Source organism: Pteropus medius, unplaced genomic scaffold (genome assembly GCF_902729225.1).
Source record: "Pteropus medius unplaced genomic scaffold, Ma_sr-lr_union100, whole genome shotgun sequence".
Lineage (NCBI taxonomy): Eukaryota > Metazoa > Chordata > Mammalia > Chiroptera > Pteropodidae > Pteropus > Pteropus medius.
The window spans coordinates 808,043-831,821 of NW_024340701.1; the positions used below are offsets into that span (position 1 = coordinate 808,043).

General features: G+C 42.4%; 1 pseudogene; it reads left to right on the top strand.

Moving 5' to 3' along the window:
* Positions 1 to 6,188: 6,188 nt before the first annotated feature.
* LOC120580982 (uncharacterized) lies at positions 6,189 to 6,304 on the top strand (annotated as a pseudogene).
* The last annotated feature ends 17,475 nt before the right edge of the window (positions 6,305 to 23,779 follow it).

A 23,779-nucleotide genomic window follows, 5' to 3' on the forward strand; every position in this document is an offset into this window, starting at 1 on the left:
TGTGTCTGTGGATTTGTGTAGGTGGATCTGTGTTTATGGAAGAGCAACTGTGTGTGCACTGCAGCAGCTCTGTGTAGTGGTGTGCATGTACCCAACTCTGGGGCTGGGCATATCTGATCCAAGCCCTGCTTGCCTCTCCTGCCAGGACATGAATTCTGCTTCTGATCTCTCCCTCCCCTCCCCGCCCCCGCTCCCCCCACCTCCCCGCCTGAGGCTGGTCAAAAAGGGCCACCACAAAGGAAAAGCAGAAAAGAGGCTGTTAGAAGAGGCCCCCAGGTAGAGGAGTGGAGACCAGGAAGCCTGTGAGAGTGGGGACGATGGTCTCTTTCTCCCTTAAAGCAGTAGACTTAAGGGGGGTTGTGTGTGTGAGAAGAGGACACTGAGAATGTCGGTGAAGGTTCTGAGAATTGCTATGGCCCAGGGAGAGTGGAGCTTCCCATCTCACCCTAGGGACTCCAAACGAAGGGAGGCAGTAGAGGTGTTAAGGATGCTCAGAGCCAGACCCCTAGGAGGCCCTCTGGCCTGGCCAGAGTGGGGGTGGTGGTGCTCAGGCCCTACCAGGAAGAGACTTTGGGATTAATCTGGGGTCAGGAAGGCAGCCTAGCACTTTAGCCTGTGGAACAGGGAAGAGAGATTTTCACTGGGATGTTTGGAGAAGTTAGAGATGTTGCCTATGAAGGCGTTGCTAGACAAACATGACATAACTTAAAGTATATTTGTATACCTATAGATTTATGGACATGTGTATTTTACCCATCTTGATCCAGAAAGGGCTTCAGGCAACCACACAGTGAATTGAATCCTGAGAAGCTAGTGAGAAGAGATTCTCATTTGAAAAAGTCATTTCCCTGAGATAGGAACTAGAGCAGCTGTTTTTTTCCAACCAGAATGAGGCCCCAGGGGAGGCAGGTCTGGGCTGAGCCCAGGTCAGAGCTGGGATGGCCTTCAACCCTCTGAGCTCCTGGCCCTGGGCAGCTGGCCCACAAGGTAGAAAGGGCATGTGGGGAGAGTAGGGGGATCAGGCCTGAGGACAGACAGGAGGACTACTGGGGTCAGATATCCCTCTGGCCTGCTTCTTCCTGGGGCAGAGCAGCAAGAGAGCAGGCAGCCAGCTAGTCCCCACCCACTGTGGACTAAGGTGTGTCTCAGGAGACTCCAGTTACAACGCCATTTCCTGGGAAGACTGCACCCAGCTTCAGTTCCCCCCTTGCTGGCTGGTTTCCTCATTTGTCGTCATCAGCCTACAGGATCAAGGCCTCTGTTGGGACTCAGAATCAGTGTAGGTGTGTGTCTGGTGGGGCTAGGGATAAGGCTAGATGTGGGTTGCTTCCAGAGGGCACTGTAAGAAGATAGCCACATTGGGCACCTTGGTAGAGGTGTGCTGAGAGATGCTCTTGAGAAGTTGGGGGAAGGTGAACATTGCTTTGAGTTGTAGCCTGGCCTGACCAGTGGGCTCTAACTCTTTGGTGCCCCAGGAGCTGGGAAACATTATTGGCAGTGGCCCACCTGGGCTCTGCTGTCGGCTTCTTCCTCCCTTGAACTTGGAGCACAGTGCTCTGTACCTAGCACCTTCCCGCCCCTGTCCCAATGTAGAGCAGGTTAGATTGGTTCTAGATCCATGTGCCCCTCAGGCCACTGTGTTGTGCTTTCCCTGGCCCTGGTCCATGGGGGCAACATGAGCCCATCATGGGGCTCAGAGCAGGGTTCCAGGCTGGACCTCAGTGGTTCCGGGTAAAGTGAGGCATACAGGTTGGAAACGTTGACTCTGGCCCTGCCTGGGGGCAGCCCTGATGTCCAGAGCATTCAATGACCATACACTTACAAATCTTAGAGTGCCTAAAATCCAGAATTTTCAGTGCCAAAGGTGCCAGCACCAACCCCCCACTGTAGAAAATCCCAAACCCAGAGTTCACAATGCCTAGAACCCTCAGTGCCCAACACCCAGAGGGCCTAATGCTCAGAGTGCCCAACATTTAGACCTCGCAATGTTCCTAACACTCAACTTTCAGAGTGCCAGTGTCCCAATTTGTGGGAAGAAAACTGAAGGGGAAGGAGTGGTGCCCCTGCATGACCCAGGTCCCTTCAGTGACTAGTGTTATCTGCGGAGTGGCCATCACTGAAGTGGGGCTGGGGGTGCTGCTAGAAGCAGCGGCAGTTCTTCGCCGATGCTTCCATTCTGGGTCTGGAGAGGTCAAGAGGATCTGAGGATGGAAGGCTTTACTCCAGCCCCAGCCCCAGCCCCAGCCCCAGCCCCACCCTGGTTGTAGGACCTGTGTGACCAATGTCCATTTACTCACCACCTACGAGTGTATGTCTACTGTGTGCTGGGGATTGTGCTAATATCTAGGAATACAGCCATAAGAGAAAAAGGGTTCCTGTTCTTCTATATAGGTTGTGCAACAATGTACCTGTCGATGTGTCACTGTGGGCTATCATGTTGCCATCTGTGACCTGAGTGTGGTCAAGGGCATGGCTGTGAGAATGAATGGCTGTTGGCATGTGATGATGCCGGTATGAGGCTGTGAGCACAGACTGTGTCAACAAGTTGACATGTGTGACTGTCAGAGTGGGTGTGACTATGTCCACCTGTCCGGCCATTCTTAAAAGCCCTTCCTGCCTCACTGCTTTTCCAAGAGATGGGATGTAAGGCCCCTCTTCCTTCAGACCCCCGGGTTCTGAGGCTCAGGCCTCCCTATGGGGAACAGGGGCCTTAGCCCCCAGAGCCACCCTGCAGCAGGCCTGGAGATTCCTCCCATCACCCCTGCCCCTGCTGAACCCAAAGCTTCTTTGAATTGGGAAGACAGGAATAGTGGTGGCTCCTGTCTGATTCTGCTTTCCCAACTCATGTTTAAATAACCCTTTCAGACTTGAAGGAGGGACAGAACAATGATGTCACTATGAATTATGACATCATAGGGAACTATGACTTCACAGGGAGTGACACTAGGCTCCTAGCGTGTGTGGTGTATGGCTGCTTGGGTGAGTGCGACTCCATCTGCTGGCACTCCCCACAACTCCCAGCAGCTGGGGACGGCAGGGCTGGATAAGGCCATGTTCAAGGGCTCTACCTTATCTATCCCCTGCACATGCCTGATAAGCCTCTTACCATGGGCTGGCCCAGCGAGCAGGCAGGGAGCAGGCTGGAAGAGAGTAAAGGGTCAGCTGGGGCTGGCTGAGCTCCAGGGCAGACAGTCGGGGTCAGAGAGTCCTGGCAGAGCCCCAGGAAAGGGGGAGGGGAGGGGTCCCTGGAAGAACAATGTAGAGCAGTGGTTAGGAACATGGGCTCTGAAGCCAGACTGCCTGCTTTCATATCCTAGGTCTTCCCCTTAATAGCTGGGTAAAGTGCACCTTAGTTTCCTCAATAGGAGTACTATTAGTAGTGACTATCAATCATGGTATTGTCCTGAAGATTAAATGTGTGTGAAGCAGGCATAGAGGAGCTCCTGGTGTAAGGGAAGTACTCATCCCCCATCCTAGGTGAGACGAGGATGCTCCTTAGGCGCTGCCCACCTTACCCAGTAGCACAGCAGCGTGGCCTGGGCCTCGCTGGGGTTTCCAGAGGCTGTACAACCCCACACGCATCCCCACACCTTCCTAGTCTGCACTCACCTCAGGAATTTTTTCCAGGCATCCTGACCTTCCTGGAACGGTATCTTCCAGCAACCCCCACAGACACCTTGGAGCCCTGGTGCCCTCTGGTGACAAAAGCCATACATGGCAGTTACAGCTGGATCCCCAGGGTACATCTGGCCAGATAAGATGCTGTCACTTGTCTGGTTATTTTATGTCATCCTCAGATCAAGTTTACAAGGTAGGAATTATCTCCACTTCTAGAACTAAGGCTCAGACAGGTTAAATAATTTGCTCAAGGTTATAGAACCAGTAAGTGGTAGGACTTGGACTTGAACCCAGGTTGGCCTGTCTTGAAAACCTATGCTCTCACCTTGTGAACAATATGTGCACATAGTCACATGGCAAACCAGTAGATGTGACGTCTTATGTGCCAAAATGATAGTTTGGATGACGATATGATTGGTGGGTGTATCGCCATTGAAATTCTCCAACTTTACAGTTATAAAATAGTGTGAATTGGTTTTGAGCACACTAAAGGTTGGGTGTTTGACTCTTGAGACTTTCTGTGTAGCTTTGGTGTGGCTGTATTGTTGTATTGTGTGAGTATAACTATGGTTGGGCTTGTCATTTATGTTGTGTGAAATTAGCCATGGCAAAGTGCATGGCTCATGTGCCTCTGTGTATGTGTGTGTGCGTGTGCGTGTGTGCATGTGTGTGTGTGTGTGTGTGTGTGTGTGTGTGTGTGTAGGGGTGTGTGGCTAGTGAGACTGTGTGCGGGAAGATGACAGAGGGCCCTGAGTTCCCAGCACCACTTGCCTTTGCAGTCCCAGGACTGCGTCGGCTCGCCATGACACGCATGACGGATGGCTTTACATGCCTGATGCACTCCCATGGGCTTTCTCCGTCCTTTTTCCTCCCCTCTTCCCTCTCCTTTTTTTGTGGAAGTAAAGCAAATAGTACCACAAATGGAGTTGGTTTTCATTTTTTCCATGGGATAGTTGTGAAAGCATTTTATAAACCTTTTTTGAGAGTGATATCTCAAAAAAAAAAAGGTCTTTTAAAAAGGAAAGTAAATATGGCTAATCTAATTCTTTAATATGAATGTGAGTATCAGTCCTTATTCCTTCGCAAGGTTGTGTTCACAGATTCTGGAGGTCTCCAAGACCCTTCCAAGGAATCCGCAAAGCAAAAACCATTTTCATAGTAATACTGAATTGTTACTTGCCATTTTCACGTCATTGATATATGCATTGATGCGAGCCAGAGCAGCAGGGGGTAAGACAGCTGGCATCCCAGTAGGAATCAGGGCGTGGCTCTAACTATACTAGCAGTCCTTGTATTTGTCTCTGCCAGAATACATGCACAGTAAAAAAAAAAAGGCCAGGCCAGTTTCACCTAGAAATGCTTTTGACGAAGCAGTAAAATTATTAATCTGATTAACTTTCAACCCCTGAATATACGTCTTTAATATTTCACGTGACAAATGGGAAGTGTATACAAAGCATGTCTGCTGAATACTGAAGTATGATCATTATCTCAAGGAAAAGCATTTACACTGTTTGAGTTATGAGCTGAAAGTAACTTTTTTTTTAGAGTCACTTTTTTTACTGAATAATAGTTTTACTTAAAAGAATGGATGACAAAAAAGTTATCAGACATTCATTTTCTTGAAAGTGAATGAAGTGAGCCTGTCACTTTAAGGTAAAAAACTATGAGTGTTTGTTACCAATGACAAAATTAGAGCTTTCAAGTGAAAATCAGAATTTGAAAACTTCTATCTGCCACCGTGAGTTTGAAAAACATCCCAATTTTGATGAACTTAGTAATGACGTTAATGAATGTATGGGGGGGGCGGTTATATTGTAAAATGAAATGCATCAATATTTGAAAGAGCTACATAACTCAGTGAAGCAATATTTCTCAGTGAACCAAATGACTAATACATAATATTAAAAAATCATGCATGAATAAAAGATCCATTCAAAGTGCAAGACTGACCAATGGATTTTAATGTAATGGAATGTGAAAAATTTATTGATATAGTTTTAGATTACATACTGAAACTAACTTTTGAGAAACCACACCTGCCAAATTTTGGTATTGTATCAAAGAAGAATATCCACAATTAACTGAGAAGGCTATTAAAATACTTCTCCTGTTTCAAACTGCATACATTGTGAGGCTGAATTTCCTTCACATATTTCAACTAAAGCCACGTATTGCAACAGATTGAATGCAGAAGCGGATATGGGAATCCAGCTGTCTTCTATCAACAAGCCAGACATTAAAGAGGTTTGTAAAAGTGTAAAACAACACCACTGTCCTCACTAAAATTTTTATTTTGGAAAATACATAGCTATTTTTCATGTTTTTTTTTTTCTGTTGACATTATACATTTACATTGTCATTTTGAATTAATACATATTTTAAATTTCATTTTTAATTTCTAATACAACAAATATCAATAGATAAAATCTACTTAAATAAAACTCTTTGGGTCCTCAATTATTTTTAAAAATGTAAAAGAAGATGTGGTTCTATAGTGTAGCGGTTAGCACATTTGCTTTACATGCAGAAGGTCCTGGGTTCACACCCCAATGGAGCCATAGGCCATGGTCTATGGCCATGCCACACTGAACAAGCCTGATGTCTAAACTCAGAAGCTAAGCAGGGTCGGGCCTGGTTAGTACTTGGATGGGAGACCACCTAGGAAGACCAGGTGCTGTAGGAATAAATAATAAAAGTATTCTTAAAAAAACATGTAAAAGAGGTCCTGAGATCAAAAAGTTTGAGAATTACTGAATTAGAATTTTATTTTTTTAAAAAAGACAACAAAACTGTATTATAAACATTAAACTTGCTAAGAGACTAGATCTTAATTGTTCTTATCACTAGAAGAAATGATAATTATGTGACACGATAGAGGTGTTAGCCACTATACCTCTACAGTGGCAATCATATTGCTATATAAATATATCACATCAACATTTTGTTCACCTTAAACTTACACAATGTTATATGTCAATTATATCTCAATTAAAAAAAGAGCCTTTATTATTGTTTTTTTTTTTGCTCTGGACCTTTGTTATTATTAATGTACTATTCGAGAATAAGCTTATTTTACTGCTTACATTACAATGCATATAAGTTACAGATTTTCAACATGTTCCTAGTGTGGTTGGTGGCATTGTCTCTCCTTCATGGAATGTGTATGTTATCACCTTCTCCCTGTACAGCCCAGTCTTCCTTAATGAGAAGAAGAATTGATCCCTCAATAACTACTGCCTCCAGGACCGATAACATCGGCTGGCTGGCTGAACTCTGCACAATTACTGGTGTTCTTGCTTCATTTCATCTCTTTCGTTTCTAAGCATACTCTTTTTATTTTTTTTTCAGAAAGCTATTATTTATCGAGTACACTCTGTATTAAGTACTTTATGTTCATTTTCTCATTGAATCCTCACAATGACTTGACAGGCTAGATTCTATTTTATGGATAAGAAAACTCAAGAGAGGTTAGGAGAAACCTCTAGAACTGTAACTGACCTCAAATCCTTTTTAATTGATACATTCAAAAAGTTATTCATCTAAAGTTTAGTACTTTAACAATTGTTTTTAGTAACAAGTTACTATTAAAACGAGGTACCAGCACAGATCTTCACCTGAGCCCCATCTGAACCCTCACATTTGGGTCCTTGTCCCTGAGCCCCCACTGGAGGCCAAGTCATGTTTAGGGCATGTCTGTCCCAAACCTGAACGCTTGCATGGTGTCTTGCCTGGATTTTTTCCAGAACCTTTATGCCGAGCCTTCACTCCCCATCCTCCCCATTGAAACCTCTCTGAGCTTTTACCTGGGGCAACAAGCTTGTGCTCCCCATCTGAACCTACATGCCCGAGCCCCTTGATTAGAACCTTGCACTTGAGCATTGACCTACAGGTGGATTCAGACTCTGAGATGACTGCTCTCAAAAGCAGCGGAAGCCGTGGATCCTGGAGGGTGAGGGGAGTGGGTGGAGATGAGCGTGAGCTGAGAGAAGCAGGAGTGGAGACAGACCTTGGGCTTTTAGCTCCTCCCCTCCATGGCCAGGAATGTTCCCAGGCAGCACTGACCTCTCACCCCAACCCGCCTCAGCTCAAGGATCCACTGTCCCCACCACCCCCACTTCAAGGACCAGCAGCCGCTTCTGGAGCAACTGGGGCATCACCATGGCAACCAGACCAGGCCATCATGGGGATGGGGTGGGGCTGCTTTAAAGTCTTTTGTTGCCCCCAAACAGGGCCTGATTCTCTCATATTGGTAATGCTCAGGGGCCCTGTGGATTAGGCGTCCAGAAGAGAAGGGACCAGCCACTTCCCACCATGTCTCTCAACTCAGGAAGATGTTTCTCTGGTTTCAGCCAAATCCTGCCTGAGACAATCTGGTCAGAAACTCAAGCTGTTTGTCCAGGGATTCCCGCCACTCCCAGCCTCTACTAACACTCTAGATGCTGGTAGACATCTCTGGTAACAGAGCTAGAGGAGAGGCTGGGAGGGTTTGACCTCTTGCCTCACTCCCCTGGCCCCCACCCCCATCACCACACTGTGGTGTATCAGGGGTGAGCTCTTGTTAACAGAGCATCTGATGGAGAAATACAAGAGTGGATGTGGGGGTTGGGGCCGCTCAGGGCTTGGTGACCTAGACAGAGGCCTTGTGTGGGCGATTAGCTGTCACATTGGGTCTAAGCTCCTTACCCTCAGAATCTAACCTCCCCATCCCCAGGCCTAATCCAGAGGTGGGGGGACCTTGGTGGGTCCCCAGTGACCCATTTAGCATAACCAGCTGTGGCCTCGTAGGGGTCAGGCTTCTTTTTGTCTCTGTCTTTGTGAGTCTCTCTGTTTCTGTGGGTTTCTCTGCCTCTCCTTGTCTTGTGTTGTGTGTCTGTGATTCTGTCTCCCTGTCTCTGTGTGTTTTTGTGCCCCATCTCTATGAAGAGCTCTGTGGCCCTGACTCCATAAAACTGTGGTTGGTGACAGAGGGCATGGACCACCGGGTAACGGATTATACAGATCTCAATAACAGCACTATGGTAACAGGAAGTCTTGAGACACCAACTCGTAGGTGATGTAGGGTTTAGACAACACAGAGTCTAGGTGGCAATGTGTTGTGGGAAACCAGGGTTTGAAGGACACTGGGTTGTTTGTATTTGACACACAGATTGGGTGACTCTGAGTTGTGGCTAACACAGAATCTGAGTAACTCAATGACAACAATTCAGAAAAAATTTGGGAGGCAGTAGAGAAGCAGCAGTGGTTCACAAATGGAGGCGATTTTGTCCCTCACCCCCAGGGACATTTGGCTGTGTCTCCAGACATGTTTGGTTGTCATGACCAGGGGGAAAGTATGGTACTAGCATCTAGTGGAGAGAGGCCAGGATGCTGCTCAGTATCCCACAATGCACAGGCCAGTCTCCCACAACAATTATCTGGCCCAAATGTACGGTGCCGATTCTGAGCCCACACTGCTTAGGTTGAAATCCCAGCTCTAGCACTCTGTGATCTTGGGCAAATTTTCTCATCTCTAACATGGAATGCTCAAGTAATACCTTTCTAAGGTTATTGGGATTATTGAGTCTCTACTTGTAGTAGAGGTCTTTAGAATAGTGCCTGGTATGTAATGAGTGCTGTTTATTGGCTCTTCTCTGGAGAGAAAAACAGTAGATCTAGATTCAGGGATTCAAACATTCCTTCCCTTTTCTCATTAGTTTCTACTTGAGACAGACTTCTTTCATTGTGGGAAATCACAAGGCCAAAATCAGCTCCAAAAGTCTTATATCATGCCAGCTTAGTGATATCAGAAGACAAGACATAAGCTTTTCCCTGCTTCAGTACTGATAAATCCAGAAGACTGGCTCTGATTGGCTTAGCTTGGGTCATGTGATCGCCCATGTGTTGCAGGATACCATGACTGAGATCAGAACCACCTGACTGGGGAGGAGACTTTTTTCCTGCAGGAGAGGGCATGCTGTTACCTATAAGGGAAGGGAAGCTGAGCAGGCCTAGATGACAGATGCCCCTTCACCAGGGGTTGTGGGTGAACCTGAGTTGATACAGCATCTGGTCCACAGGGATTATGGGTGACTTCATGGTGCACAGTTGCTTCTGTGAGCTAATCTGTCTTAACACCTCAGAAATATTCAAGTCTGTTGACCACTCTCCTTCTTATCACACTTTTTCCCTAGCTTTTTTGACAATGTAGTCTCTTGATTTAACTCCTTTCCCTCTGGTGGCAAATTTTCAGTCTGCTTTGCTGGTTTCTTTTCTTCTACCAACCCTGGAAATGGTGGAGGTGCTCGAAGCTAAATCCCAGTCTCTTCTCTTAGCCCTCCTAAGTGGCTTATCATGATATTTCATTGGTAGCTTGAAATTGCCATTATGAGAGTATTTATACCACAGAATATGAAAATATTACTAATTAGAGTTTCTTGTTTTTCTTGGAAACACAGTAGTTACCAGCATACCACTGCCTAACATCATTGTCATGAAAACTTGGTTTTATTCAGATCTTGTCTTACCACAACTTTATGTCACTCAAATCTTTTCTCAACTATAACTCAGTTGCACACACAACCCAGTGTTATCCTGAAACTATTTTGACCTCAATTTAATTAACCCTGAACCTATTTTCATTCAGTGTATATCTGCCACAGTCATTTACCATCCAACATTCCCTAGCCACTGTCTTCAACACCCCAGAATCATTCTTACCAAGTTGCATACAACCTACCAATGTCATTACTAGCTAATGTGACACAGTTTTGTGCCATCCAGACCCTCCTTGCATAATTCATTGTCACCCAGTCTTGTTGTAGGTAAAAAAGTTATTGATATTCTGTTTAGGATGAGCTTGCCATGGAATATAAGAAAAATAAAACAGATGTCAGCCTGTGTATGGGGAATTTTTTACATAATTTGGTGAAGGATAATAGCCAATACTTATTGAGTACTTACTAGTAGGTCAGTTCAAGCACTTTATATATTAACTCATCATATAAATATATATTAACTATATGTATCAACTCTTCTAATATTAAAACAGTGCTGTAGAGTAGATACCTTTACTTTCCACTTTGAACAGCTGAGGAAACTGATGCACAGAAGTGAAGTAACTTGCAGAGGTCCACACAGCTAGTAATAGCAAACTCAGGATTTGACCCAAGGCAGTCTGGCTTAAAAACATGCCCTCTCAATAGCCACCATCTTGAATATGTTTAGATATGTTGGTTTTTATTTTTAAATGTACAATAAGAAGTAGTGTTGTATTAACAAACAAGCCTTGGTCAGAGAAACGTTTTCATTAAAAAGGTTGTCCATTTTTGTCTTTCTAAGATAAAGCAATTCTGCTAATGACATTAAGAAACCCTTTCCTTTGAGTGGGCTAATGAGATATTAGTCATGACTTTTGATATAACAACCTGGGGGAGAGAGAACAATAAAAGCTGGTCCTGAGGTGAAGGGTGGGGGTAGAAGGGAGGAGGAGGAGGAGGCAGAGGAGGGAGGAGATAGTGGTGACCAGGAGAACTAGTCTAGATAGGATCCTGCTGGTCAGGAGATGGGGCTTCCACAGCTGACAAATCCTTTATGTTTGGATGATGACCCAAGACCCAACTCAACCCTTTGACTTTTCCTGGAGCATTGACAAATATCTAACACAGTCAAATCAACTTCGCTAATAACACATCTGCCATCAGTCACATACATTTTGAGGGAAAGAATGCCTGGATCGTGAGAATATCTTGCCCTGGGACCAGGAGCACGAGAATAGGGGCATAAATAGGGGTGCTACTTCCTTCCTTATTCACGTCACCTATTTCCTTCTTAGGTGCTTAGTATAAGAAATAATCAAATAGGAAAATATGGGTGAGTTAAATAGAAAGAGGAAAATTCTCCTGGGAATTCACAGAAGCCATTCTGCCACAAATTGGTGTCAGAGATGGGCTTATAGTGTCCTCTAGTGGACACTTTAGGAATTTATTCAATATCAGGTTTTGGATGTGGCAAATTAAGGTAAACTAAATCCATGAAAGGCAAGATTATTTACCAGAGAGTTGGCCTCCAGAGTGTCAGAAAATCAGGCCCAAGGGGACCCGAACAGACACTTCTCCCTAGAGGACATACAAATGGACAACAAATACATGAAAAGATCCTCAACATTGCTAGCAAATTAAAACCACAATGAGATACCATCTCACACCTGTTAGAATAGCTATAATCAACAGGACAAGTAATAACAAATGTTGGAGAGGATGTGGAGAAAAAGGGACCCTCATACACTGCTGGCGGGACTGCAAATTGGTACAGCCACTATGGAAAACAGTATGGAGTTTCCTCAAAAAGCTAAGAATTATCTACCATATGATCCAGCAATCCCCCTGCTGGGTATTTACCCCAAAGACTTGAAAACCCATGTCCGAAAAGATATTGGCACACCAATGTTCATAGCAGCATTATTCACAGTGGCCAGGACATGGAAGCAACACTTTGGTTGGATAAAGAAGCTCTGGTACATATATACAATGGAATATTACTCAGCCATAAGAAGAGATGAAATAGTGCCATTTGCGTCAACATGGATGGACCTCAAGATGATCATGCTAAGCGAAATAAGCCAGACAGAAGAAGTTGAAAATCACATGATATCACTTATATGTGGGCTATAAACCTAAAAGCAACAAAGGAACAGGACAAGCAAACAAAGAGTCATGGACATGGACAATAGACTAGTGGTTACCAGAGGGTAGAGGATGGGAGGGGGAAGGTAGACGGGATAAAGGGGGTCAAATATGTGGTGACAGAAAGAAATCTAACTATGAGAGGTGAACACACAGTGTAAATATATATATGCCTTACTGTTAAAGTGTACAGCTGAATCTTATTGGATTTTGTTAACCAATGTCACCATAAAAAATTAAGTAATTAAAAATAATAATAATAAAAAAAAGAAAATCAGGCCCATAAGAGAGCACACTGTATGTGTGGGGTGTATGTGTGTGTGTGTGTGTGTGTGTGTTGGAAGCTATGTGGCTTTTTCTAATGTGAACACACAAAAGTCATGGAAATGGTTCTAGAGGCATAACATGGGAGGAGCTGATGGCAATGGCCCAAAGATTTTATTAAAAAATGTGAGAAAACGAAAGGCTGTGAAGATAGGAACTTTCCCCCTCTCCTAAAATAGACTAAGTAAAGTGATTTCAATAAGAAGGCACAGTCAGCATCCTTCCAAGCAGAATGGGATGTGTGCCTGGTGATTCTGGATGTCCAGTTAGGTTGAGAAATACTCTGATTCCACTGATTCCCTTAATTCACCTGGAATAAAAGGTATCATACCCACAGTGAAATAAAGGGACACATTTGTCAGAATGGGGAAATAGAAGGGTTTGGGGTGGGGGAGGGAAGATAACAGTAAATGAGTTAAGGTTTCTTCTTAATGGTGAATGTTTTTGTCTTTAAATGTGTGTTTGATGTTTTCTTCTTCTGAGAAGGTACCGCACTCTTTGTGTTTCGAGCCTGAAACTTCCTTTGACATGACTGGATTTAGAGTTAGTTGGTTAAAAATTCGTGTTTGGAGATTTAGTAAATATTATTTTTGTTTGAATGATTTCCCTTCAGGATGTAAATGAATTGCTTTATTGTGAGCCTAAATTTCTCTTGGTGAAATTGTCCTTATGTGTTTGATTGGCCACGGTATAATTTAATAGCAATTTAATTTATGAACAGGGTAATATTTATCTGTAAATTAGAGATGTTGAAAAGCTGATTATTCTGATAATGATGTTAAGGTTTTTGGTTTTGTGTGTGCAAATAATACATAAATATATTAGTTTAACAAAGTTTTACTTGAAATCACTCACACAGAGAAGTTTATAAATCATAAATATATCGCTTCTTGCATCATTACAACTTGAACACAACAGGGTGAACATAACTGGTGTAGTCTGCTTAGCTTGCTAAAGCAAAATAGCGTAGACTGGGTGGCTCAAACTTCAGACATTTATTTCTCAGTTTTGGAGGCTGGGCAGTCCAAGATCAAGGTACAGGCAGATGAAGTTCTTGATGAGAGCCCTCTTGGCTTGCAGAATCACCTTCTTGTATTTTCACATGGTGGAGAAAGAGAGGGAGAGGGGGAGGGGGAGGAGAAGGGGAAGAGAAAAGCTCTCTGGTCTTTTCTTATAAGGGCACTAATGTTATCATGGGGACCTCACCCTCATGACCTCATCAAACCTAATTACCCACCAAAGGCCCCATCTCCTAATACCATCACATTGGAGGTTAGAGCTTTAACATATGGACTTTAGGGGACAAACATTCAGTCCATACAACAACTAGCTCATAAAGATGCCTCCCATCACTACCCTTTTGTCTTTAAGGCAACCACCATCCTGACTTCTAACTTCATATAATAATTTTGCCTGTTTCTGAATTTCATATAGTTAGAATGATATGATACACACTCTTCTGTATTTGTGCAATTCATCTGTATTCTTATGTGTAGTAGCAGCTTGTCCATTTCCATTGCTGTATAGTATTCCATTGCATAAATGCACAATCATTTATCCATTCTAGTTTTTCAATTTTCTATTATAAATAATATAAACCTTTTGATGCACATATCTGGGAGTGGAATTGCTGTCTCCCAGCTTATACATATGTTCATCTTTAGTAGATAGCATCAAATGGTTTTATAAAGAGGTTGAACCAATTTACACTCTTACCAGCAATGTGTGAGTTCATGGTAAAAGTGTTTACCCACAGAAACTGGCAACTTCTACCAACCAGGATTTCTTTCTCAAAGAGCCACTTGTTAAATAGTTACTGGCGTACCACTGCCAATGCCCATTGTCACAAAAATCTCTACATGCTTTTTGATACTTGGTATTGTCAGTATTTTTCCCCCCAAAAGAAATAATTAAAATATTTTTTGATCGGAATTTTAATTTAATGTATTTTAACTCTAACATTAGACAATTTAAAGAGATAATTTTTATTTTATTAAGATCAAATACACAAGTTGTCAGACATCTTTTATTTTATACACACCTCTCAAATTTAAAAGTGATGACATTATATACCTCTCAAATTTAAAAGTGATAACATTATTTTTCAGTCATTTAAAAAATATATATTTTTTAATGTCAAAGATGAAGAAAACCAGGACAATCTTACATTGTTGTTGAGAGTATAAGCTAGTACAATCACTTTGGAAAAATTCCACAGTATTTACTATAGCTACACATACATATATCTCATGACCAGCAAGTCTTCTCCTGGAATAATACCCAACAGACATTAGTGCTTCTGCCAGAAGGCATGGGTGAGAATGTGCATGGCAGCTTTATTCGTGATAACCCATATTAGAAACAACTCAAATATCCATCAACAGTAGAATGGGTAAACACATTGTGATGTGGTCACACAATGGAACATTGCATGGCAATAAAGAAGAACAAAGTATGGGTAATACAGTAGTCTCCCGTTATCCGTATGTTCTAAGACCCCCCGTGGATGCCTGAGACCACAGTAGCACTGAACCCTATATATAACAGTTTTTCCTATACATGCATACCTGTGAGAAAGTTTAATTTATAAATTAGGCACAATAAGAGATTGACAACAATAACTAATAATAATATAGATCAGTTACAACAATATACGATAATAAAAGTTATGTGAATGTGGTCTCTCTCTCCCTCAAAATACCTTATTGTACTGTACTCACCCTTCTTCTTGTGATGGTGTGAGATGACACTGCCTTTGTGATGACGTGAGGTGAGGCATTGTGATGTAGAGTTAGGCTAGTATAAGGGTTACCTGAACACAAGTGCTGTGATCCTGTGACAGTCAATCTGATAACCGAGATGGCTACTAAGTGACTAACAGGCAGGTGAGTAGCATATAGCGTAGATACAATGGACAAAGGGGTGATTCATGTCCCAGGTGGAATGGGGCAGGATGGCAAAAGATTGCATCACACTACTCAGAACAGCACACAATTCAAAACTTATGAATTGTTTATTTCTTGAATTTTCCATTAATTTTTCCATTGAATTTTCAGACTGCATTTGACTGTGGGTTACTGAAACCATGGGAAGCAAAAACATAGATAAGGGGATACTACTGTAGAGCAACATGGGTGAGTCTCACATAATTTCGACTGAAAGGAATCAGACATGAAAGAGTCCATACTACAGGATTACAATTATATGAAGTTAAGTACCAGCACAACTAGTGGCCAGTTGTAAAGGCCAGGTAGAAGTTACCCATGAGAAAGATACTAACTTGCAGGGGACTCGAGAGAATTCTCTGGAAGGCTCAACTTATTCTATTTTTTATCTGAGTGGTGATTACATGAGGGTATATGTATTTGTATACTTTGTATCTAAATTATATGCCAACAAAATGGAAAAAAATCACATAACACCCTATTATTAAGAATGATGTCAGATCCTTATGTCAGGTGCAGACTAAGTCTTTTTCCTCTACTTAGTTGACATTGCAATGTGACATGAAAATGCCATTTTTCATAGGCATGTTGTAAGAAAGGTAAGGACCAAACTGTTTCTTCTGTAGTATTTGGGAGTACTCTTCATTTCGGCTACTCCGGAAATCATTAATCATAAGGTTTGGGAGCTGCCATCTTTTTTTTTTTTTTTTTTTTTTTTTAGAAAATATCACTTGGATGTATTCTGACTCTTTGTGGGATTTAGACACAGCTTGAGAATATTAAAACTGCTTTTAATTTGCAGTTTTCTTTTCTCCAGACAGATTCAGGGGAAATGAGTTTGTGTGATATGTCAAATCCACTAGCAAAAAAAAAAAAAGACCACCAGGAACACACCTGCAGTTAATCAAAGTTAGGTTTGTTTGGCTGGCTGTTGCAGGGAGAACACGCCCCAGAGGAATCTCAGGGCTATCTCAGCAGGGAGACATCGCTTTGGACTTTTGCTGAGAAGGGATTAGGGTTGCAGGAGCCAGCTCCGCATTGGATGCTGGTAGGAAGCAGGGATCACTGATGTAATTCCGAAAGGTCAGGCTCTGGGGAACACGCAGCAGATGGAAAAGGCAGAAAGTGGACCCAAAGGGGCAAATGGAGGATATCGAGCGCAACTGCCCATGTATCGTCTCTAAAATGACTGTTCGAGGAAGTACTTCAGCCAAGTGAAAAAATAAATGAGAAAAGTTAGCTGAAAAACAAGAAAGGCATAATATTCTGAACACAGCAATGAACAACAAAACCAGTAAACTCTATTGTTAAGTAATTATTGATTTTGTGATTGTGGAAAGATTTTTAAATAAATTCTCTAAAAAGATAGATGCTCACCAGAAAAATTAATGCAGAAAGTACTAAAAAATTTTTTCAATTGACCCAAATGCCATTACCCAGAACAATCATCTTCAACATTTGTTCATTGTCATGCTAGAAACTTTCTAAGCAAATGTTTAGAAGGCTAGATAGAAATACTTTTATGAAGTACAATGTAAAACGATTTCTTACTAAGGATGTGCTAAAGCTTAGCTGCAGACTGGGTATTTGGCTCACATTTCTTCAGCTGTGGCTTGTTCTTAGTCCTCAGACAGTTCAATAGGCAAATACCTACTTCAGTATCAGTTCTGACATATCCGAACTTGTGTGTGATCCATAATCATGATTATATAGATTTCTATCACATCTCATCAGCATAACAATATCAGTAAATTAAGCAAGCCGTGTTATTTAGATTTAGTATTAATTTCTGAATATTAACTTTCAAAAATAGGTAATCATTCAAGATGTAACTCAACGAAAATGTCCTTCTTTGCTTTATATGATGAAATTCTGTCAGTTAAAGTAAAAATGCATATTTAGTATTTCATGAGTAAAATGCTGTAATAATTAATGATAATTTGAAAACTGCAAATTGAGTGTACAAAAACAGTGACTCAGAATTTTAAAATAGTTAAATATGGAAATAGATTGACAGTTTCTGCAGTTTTTAAGAGAAAGGATGTTAACTAGGTGTCTTTAGGAAGAACTTTATATTTCCTAAAGTCAAGAACTGTTTATAACCATTTAAATAATACAAATCAGAATACCAGTGATCAGATTTTATAATAATTCCAATTTTAGAGAATTGTTTGGTATAATAGTATTTATAATATTAATCAAAATAATCTTTAATAGCTATATTAAAAGACACCTTGGAAGAAATAAAAATACAAGCCACAAGCATGGGGAAGATATTTGTAACATATAACTAAGCCAGGATTAATGTGTAGTATATATAAATAAATTTTATGAAACATAGGATAAAGAGAAGCAATTGAGTAGAAAAGTTGGCAAAAGGCATTTTCAGAAAATGTAAAATATATGGTCAATAAAATGATGAATAATGCTTAACTTTATTAATAATCAGCAAAATGTAAATCAAGATCAGAATGAGATACCATTTTACTTACATTCAATTGGCAAAAACTAAGTATGACAATACCTTCTGAAAAGAACAGTGATCAATGAAACCTCTTATACGTTAATAGTGGGTGTGCAAATTGAACAGCAATGTTGGAAAACAATTTGGCATTATTTTATGTTATTGAACAGATACGTACCTAGGAATTCAACTCTTAAGAACACAACCAAGAGAAATTTTTGCCATGTGCACCAGGAGACATGTGATAAGAATATTGCCAGTATCACTGAAGAACAAAAAAATAGGACAAATCAAATGCTCATTGACCACAGAATGGATTGTGGTATATTCACACGTGGAATACTGCACAGTAGTAAAAAGGAATGCTATTCCTTTACACACCACAACATGCCATCTTAGCAATATAATTTTGAGCAAAAAAGCAAGTCTCGAGAGAGTACTCTTTGCATAAAGCTCAAAAACAAATAAAACAAAACAATACCTTACTTAGACACCTACATATGTGATAAAACCCTCAGCAATGACCGTTTAGGATGGCATGGGCTCTGGATAGGGGAGGAGCACATGGGTAGACTTAAGTTACTGATAATATTTTAGCTCTTGAGATGAGTGTTGGACTTATAGGTGTTCACTATGTTATTTTAAAAAATAAAAACAATAAATAAATAAATAAATAAATAAATAAATAATAAATAGTCCTTACTGTCTCATCCTCTAATACTAATAAGGTCTTCATTGCTGTCAAACTCAACCAGGTCAGAAGACCAATCCCACTCCTAGGCCAGATTCCAGCTCCCTTAAAGGTCAGTTGCTGTAGCTGTTTCTGATGTGGATCATTGTACTGGTCACAGTTCTTTATTGCAGACCACAGAATCTGCAATACTCATTTCAAACAGAAAGGGATTCATTTCAAGGTATTAGGTACTGGGTAAAGCCAAATTTTGAAAGATGATGGATTCTTGCTGACATGAGGTCTTGGATGATGCTGGTTATGAGGGACGCAAGGCTTCGGTAGTCTGGGGTCCCTAAAACAGAGGTGGTCATAGAGGTTCTGATTTAAGCCATTTATTGCAGGAGTACTTTTGGGAAGAGTAAGTGATTTATGAATGAGGGAAACAAGAGAGGGTAGAGGAAAAAATTTAAGTAAGAATGTGGATGTGGTTTCATCTGGAGACTGTCCTCATCCTGGTTCCACAAGGAGCCTTGGAGCATGAATAGTTTCACAGAATTGGTTCCTGTTCAAGGCAGGTGGGATAGGCTAGCCCTTGTACCCCAGGGAGAGTGTGTAACCTCCTGGGGGAGTTGATTCTCAAGTGGCCAAGGGATATTATTCAGAGAAGAAGCAACCAGCTCTCACAGCAGCTTGGGTTGGGCATACTGATCAGGACAGAACATCAGCAGTGACTCAGCACCAACCTGACTTCACCGGGAACAGTGGGGGACATCTGGGATGAGATCAGGATTAGGCGAGGTGGAGGATAGAGGAGGGCAGCAGAGGCTGGGGACACATACACAAGGCTGTCTGTGAACCTTGGAAGCACAAGCCTGAGTTCTCTGAGACCCTGGAGGCCTAGCCTCATGCATCAGTGACCTCTCTTCCCCATTTGGACACTGGAAGGGCAGGCCAAGCCCTCCCCTTTGCATTTTTATTCCAGTGAGTCCCAAGCACCTCATTGCCCCATCCCCGTCATCAGGGTCACCCTCCCTGTTCTCAGATGGCGAGAACTGAGGCTTTTCTCTTATCAACCTGCCCCTTCCATCTCCCTCCCCCGCTCCTGCCTCGGTCTTGATCTCAGGCTCTGAGAGTGTTCCCTTCAATGTGGTGTCTGATTCATTGGGCGATAGGCAATTCTTTCCCAAGCTGCCTTCCTCATGCTGGAGTGGAACATTCTCAACTTATTGTAGGAGAGCCGACTGGGGGCATTAACCCCTGCTCCGCCAGCATGATTCTCCAGGGCCAGGACTCTGAGTTCTGAAAATGTTTTCTCCGGGATGACACTAAAGGAGCCTTGCGAAGGGCTTTAGACACTCCATACACTTCCTCATTCTCGCTCAGGCCATCCAAGAAACACTTAATCTGAGTAAAAGTAGTGTGTCCTTGGCCCGTACTCCTTTTCAACACAATTGCCACCTCTGCCCTTCTATTCAGACTTTCTGGGGTCACCACTGTGACATCGCTAACCGAGTGGCTTTGCCTATCCCTTCTGCATACATTTCCCCTTCCCCAGCAGCATGCCCTCCTCTCATTCACCAGAACCCTGCTCCTGCAGGATTTTCTATCTTAATGAGCACTCACATAGGAAATCAGAGCCAGCACACACACCCTAGTGGCAGAAATCCAGAGGCTGAGACAGGCCTGGGTGGGAGATATTTCAGGACATTCCAGTTCTCCCATCCTTCCAGCTGATGGGTAAGGAGACTCCTGGTGGAGGGGGCCTCAGCAGAAAGGAGAACTTCCCTGGGGAGGGCCCTTGGCCAGAGGAGGCTCTCATGAGCTGGTGGTCTCCCCTTCTCCCCTTAGTCTTCGTCATGGGGGTGCAGGGGCAAAGGCTATGTCTATTTTTCCCTTTAGATGCTTGGGTGGGTCAGGGCACGATGTTCTAGCTCAAAAGGAGCCAACTGCCCTCTTCTGTAGTCCTGTTCTTGCCCAGCCTTAGCTCCTGCTCTGGCCACAGTCAATGCCTGTCCCTTCCTTCAGACCCAGTGCCCCAATGTCCTCCACAACTATGGCCAATTGGGTCAGGAGGTACCTCTGCCTCACTAGCACGTGGTTGGGGTCTCACATCCTCTGTCCCTCCTGTGCTCTGGATCGCCCCACCTTTGATCCTCTTGTTTTATTGATCAGTCCTCTGGCTTGCATTTTTAGCTTCCAAGTCTATGGGTTACAATCACACAAAAAAGTCCCCAAATCTTCCTTCATCACAGATCCTGCCCTATGCTCTCCCTTTTCCCTCATCTCCATCAGACCCTGCTGAATTAGCACATGGACAAACCAAGCTTGTGACCGAAGCACCAGCAAAGAACAGCACAATGAATATTGCGATAGGAACAGGAAGTCCTTTCCAATGAAAAGGAGCAATAAAATACCTTTGAATTTAAAATAATATAGAAAGGGCTTATTTGAATTTTAGCATACAAGTACGTTTTACATTATTTTCAAATTGAAAATGTATTTTGTATCACATATAGGAGGGATGGGAACCCTAATTATTTAACCCTGTGTGGCTTCTGACATCGTCGTGTTACTAAGTGTTCCTGCCAAAGTCAGCAATGGCCTTCACATTGACAAATCTGATGGGCATGTCAGCAGAAGTCACTGCTAGTCTTGAAAAGCTCTCCTGTGGACTCTGTGACAGCTGCTCTTCTGGTTTCCCCTCTACTTCTTAACCCCCCCGCCCCTTCTGAATTCCTTTGGGTTCTTCTTTCTCCCTGAAATGTTTGAGTTCCTCAGAGTTCTCAGCTGAGTCTTCTTCTCTGTCTCTTTACAGAACTCTCCTGGGCTAACTCCAACACCTCTATGGTTTCAGTTACCATCGGTACTTAGACTACATCCAAATATCTTTGCCTAGTTCAGCCAGAGCTCTTAGCTCTTTCAGGCACTTAAATTCACTATGTTTGAACTTGGTTTCTTATCTCCCCGACAAAACCTTCCCTCTCTAGTTTTCCCCACCTGGTGAGTAGTATCATCATCCATTCAGTCCCCGATCTTAAAATCTTCCTCTCCCATATCCCCACCTACAATCAACTACCAGGTCCTGTTGATTCTCCTATATAACCTGAATTTGCCTATTTATTCTCTTTATTTTCATGGCCATCACCCTAGTCTGAGTCACCGTCATCTCTTCCTCGACTGCAGTTGCCTCCGAATTGGTCTCCCCCATCTCTATTCATTCAATCCATTTTTCATGCTGAAGCCAGTCTGATGAGATGTCAGTGATTCCTCGTGGACTCAGGATAAACCCAAGCTCCTTCAGGCAGCATTCCAGACTTTCCACACTCCGCTTCCTGATACCTCCCTGGCGTTAACTCTTGCCACCCACTCTCTGCTCCTACGATATGCAACTACCTGGAGTTTCTCCTCTGTTCCATTCCTCTGTTTCTCCTCTCTGCTGCTTGAACTGTTCCTTCTCTTCCTTCTCCGGAACCATAAGAGCCAGGTAAGAGATGATGATAACTTGGGTTTAGGTGGTGACAATGGATGTGGTAAGAATTGGTGAGATTCTAGACCTACTTTGAAGGCAGATATAACAGGACTTGTTGATGGATTTGGAAGTGTAGGGAGAGAAAAAGAAAGGAACCCAGGATTACTCCCGGGGTGGTTTTTTGTTTTTGTTTTTGTTTTTGTTTGTTTGTTTGTTTTGTTTTGCCTGAGTAACTAGAAAGAATGATTTCCATTAACACAGTTGGGAAGATAGTGTGAAGAGTGGGGTTTGGGTGGGAAGATAAGAAGTCCAGTTTTGGATGTGTTAATGGAAATATCCGTTAGAAATCCAGTTAGGTATGTAAATCTAGATTCAGGGGACTGACCTGAACTGGAGCTGTAAACCTGTGCATCATCAGTGTGAAGGTGGGATTTAAAGCCATAAGACTGGATGAGAGCACTGAGGATATAAGGGTAGATAGGAAATAGAAGAGGCCTCAAAGCCTCCAATATTAAGAGGTTGGAGAGATAAGACTCAGAATTAAAAGATAATAATGTCAGAGGAAAAGCAGGAAAAGATTGCATCTTGAAAGCCTAGTGGAAAAGGGATTTGATGGAGGAGGAAGTGGTCAACTGTATTGAGTAAATTGGAGTCTGAGAATTGACCACGAGGTATAATAACAGGAAAGTCACTGATGATGTTGATAAAAACAGTTCAGGAAATGGGGTAAGCAAAAGCTTATGGGAGTATGTTCAAGAGAGAAAGGATAGAGAAGAGTTGGAGATGGATGGATAGACAATTCTTTCAAGGAATTTTGCTATGAAAAGGCTCAGTAAAGTGGGTGCTAGCTGGAGGGCAAGTTAGGATTATGAAAGTTTTTTTTAAGGTAGGATAAATAACAATAGATTATTTCTGTGTATTTACGGGATTGACCCAGTCGAGAAGAAAAGATTAATATAGCAAGAGAGACGAAACAATCAAAGAATGGAATCTTTGATGGGTTGAGAGAGGTAGGGACCTGTTATTCCCAGAGCAGAGAGGTTGACCTGAGACAGGAATTCTTCTGAGCTATTTGCATGGCTTCCTCTCTCCCTTCACATGCTAATGTCTGCTCTTTAGAGAAGTCTTTCCTGACCCCACTTCTGGAACGGTGCTACTCATCACTCTCTATCATTTTATCCTGCTTTACTTTCACTTGCAGTAGACTTCTCAAATATTATGTGACAAATTTGTTTATTTTTTGTCTTCTTCATTAGAATATAAGTTCCATGTGGTAGAGACTTGGTCTTATTCTCCTCTGTATCCCCAGCACCCAGAACAGTTCCTCACACTATAGCTGCCCAGTATATATTTGAGAATTAAGGAACAAGTGAAACTTTCTCCCATGTCCATTGCAACAACTCAATTCTCATTCCATTCTTGTTTTTATTCTATTCTATTCTATTCTATTCTATTCTATTCTATTCTATTCTATTCTATTCTATTCTATTCTATTCTATTCTATTCTATTCTATTCTATTATAAGCCACATCTCTTCCCATTCTCCTTTTCCATTCACCCAAGAAAAGATTCAGTCTCATGTCTTTTGGCATCTCCATCATTCCCATACCATCCCCCCCATAC